Raw genomic sequence first — 2,829 nt, 5'->3', positions numbered from 1 at the left:
CATAAAGAAAACAGGACACACACACACACACACAGGAGTTTGATGGGAGGAAATGGCACCAAAGACAGGACGTTTTCTCTTCTGTGGAATAGATTTACACATTAACATACACATATGTATGACAAGAAAGCAGGGAAAGGAAGCAACCAGTAAGGGGTAGGTGGATGGGGAGAAAAATGAGGGGCAAATGTGAACAAAATACACCCATGATACTGTCTTAATGAAGCCTGTTACTTTGCACACTAGCTTCAAGTTAATAATATATAAAATATAAATAATTTATATATACAAGAACCACACAACTGAACAATTACAATCCTGAACATTTATCTTAAAGAGATGAAAACATCTGTTCACAGAAAAATCTAGCCATGAATATTCACAGAAATTTTATTTGTAATGGCCAAAATGCTGACTCAACATTGTAAGATAATCTTTAGTGGGAATGAACAATGGGTTAAGCAATCAGTGTTTTAAAAATATCATTACTTACTACTAAGCAATAAAGTAAATTACTGGGACACATAATTTACATTCATCCATAAAGGATAATATTGATTGTAAAGGCCAGTTTGGGGGCTTGAGAGATGGCTCAGTCAGTAAACTCTTTGCCATGCATGCATGAGGACCTGAGTCCTCAAATAATAAGCCCCCAAATAATAAGCCAGGCATGGTAACACATGTCCATAATCACAGCACCGAAGAGACAGAAACAGACAGATACTGGGGCTCACCAGCCAGCCAGTCTAATTGAACCAGCAAGCCCCAGATTCAGTAAAAGACTTTGTTTCAAAAAAGTAAAGTGGGGGCTCTTTCTTCCCATCGCTCATCGCCCACACCAGCCGTCCAGCCAACTAACTTTCAGATCATGACCAACTTCGAGCGTACCTTCATTGCCATCAAGCCAGATGACGTGCAGTGCGGCCTGGTGGGCGAGATCATCAAGCGCTTTGAGCAGAAGGGGTTCTGCCTGGTGGCCATGAAGTTCCTTCGGGCTTCTGAGGAACACCTGAAGCAGCACTACATTGACCTGAGAGACCGTCCTTCTCTTCCCAGGGCCGGTGAAGTACATGAACTCGGAGCCCGTGGTGGCCATGGTCTGGGAGGGGCTCAATGTGGTGAAGACAGGACGAATGATGCTGGGAAAGATCAATCCAGCTGATTCTCAGCCAGGCACCATTCGAGGGGATTTTTGCATTCAAGTTGGCAGGAACATCATTCATGGCAGTGATTCAGTGCAAAGTGCAGAGAAAGAGATCAGTCTATGGTTTAGGCCTGAAGAATTGGTTGACTACAAGTCTTGTGCTCATAACTGGGTATATGAGTAGAGATGGATAGTTCTCAGCATTACTGATGGATCCCTGGGCACAACTCTTCATTCCACAGAATGGATCATCTTTTCTAAAACAATAAAGACTTTGGAACTGGAAAAAAAAAAAGTAAGGTGGGTAATAATTCAAGAAGATACCAATTGTCACCTTCTGGCATCCAAACACATAGGCACAGACATGCATTTGTACCTAATTGCAAATGTGCACACACACGAAAGAAAAAAACAAGCTTTAAATTTTCTTTATATTTATTATATATGTGTTTGTGCAAACATCACATGATGCCATGTATGTGGAAGTCACAAGAGAGCTTATAGGACTCAGTTCTCTCCTTGTTCCATTTTAGCCATGGAGATTGAACTTGGGTCATTAGACTTGGCGTTAAGTGGCTTTACTGGCTGAGCTTTTTCACTGCCCCATAACAAATCAATCATGATCACCCAGATATCTGGTCTGGTTACTCTCTCTCCCTCCCTCCCTTTCTCTCTCCCTCTCCCCCTCCCTCCAACCCCCTTCATCTCCCTTTCCCTCTTTCCCAATCCTGCATCTGTGGGAGTGGGGAGCAGTTTGGAAATAATTAGTATTGGGGTTTATGGACTGAAAGAATACCAGAAGACATCATCTGGTCTACGGAGAGCCCCCACAGAATAAAAATATAAAGACATGTTTGTTTAATTTATGCTTCGTGGTTGCTTGAGTAGGTGCAACCTTTGCCCCCAGAATTTCTGGTTCTCCAACCTTCAGATCACAACCTGGAACCAATTCTCTGACTCTCAAGGCTTTGGAGCTCACTGTTGACTTTCCTGGGTCTCTTCCTGAAAGATAGCATATTGCGAGACTTTGTATAATGGTTTGTGTACTATTAATTAGATTTTTGTTTCCATGACCAAAAATATCAGACAAACGCAAAAGAAGGAAAGATATATTTTTGCTCCCACTTTCAGAGAATTCAATCCATAATCACCTGGGTTCATGTTTCAGGGCCTGAAGTAAACAAATATAGCAGCCATAGCAGCAGAAAAGTGAACCAAATTTGCCAGATCACAGCAGACAAGAGAGCAGACAGACTGAGTATAACCTTTGATGACATTTGTTGTGGAATAGAATGGTTAACTAGGTAAAGATGGGTTATATTAGTTTATGTTGCAGAGTAATTGTTTAACAATGCAAAGATGTGTTTCATTTGTTTATATTCCATTTGTTTAATTATGTAAAAATGTGTTGCTGTTTCACCTTCCCTGCCTAAGGCACATGATTATCTAATAAAAAGCTGAATGGCCAACAGCTAGGCAGTAGAGGGATAGGTGGGGCTGGCAGGCAGAAAGAATAAGTAGGAGGAGGAATCTAGGCTTGAGAGAGAAGAGAAAATGAGGGAGAAAGAGGGAAGACAGTCGGGGCCAGCCAGGCAGGCAGCCTCCAGCCAGCCACACAGGGAGGAAGCAGGAAAGTAGGACATACAGAATGAAAGAAAGGTAAAAAGCCCTGAGGCAAAGCATAG

At 42.1% G+C, this 2,829-nt stretch overlaps 1 pseudogene; it reads left to right on the top strand.

Moving 5' to 3' along the window:
- Positions 1-868: 868 nt before the first annotated feature.
- LOC130868044 (nucleoside diphosphate kinase B-like) lies at positions 869-1,328 on the top strand (annotated as a pseudogene).
- Positions 1,329-2,829: the final 1,501 nt, after the last annotated feature.

This window comes from Chionomys nivalis, chromosome X (genome assembly GCF_950005125.1).
Source record: "Chionomys nivalis chromosome X, mChiNiv1.1, whole genome shotgun sequence".
NCBI lineage: Eukaryota > Metazoa > Chordata > Mammalia > Rodentia > Cricetidae > Chionomys > Chionomys nivalis.
Note: the sequence above shows the minus strand (reverse complement) of the source record. Positions and strands in the feature narration are given on the sequence as shown.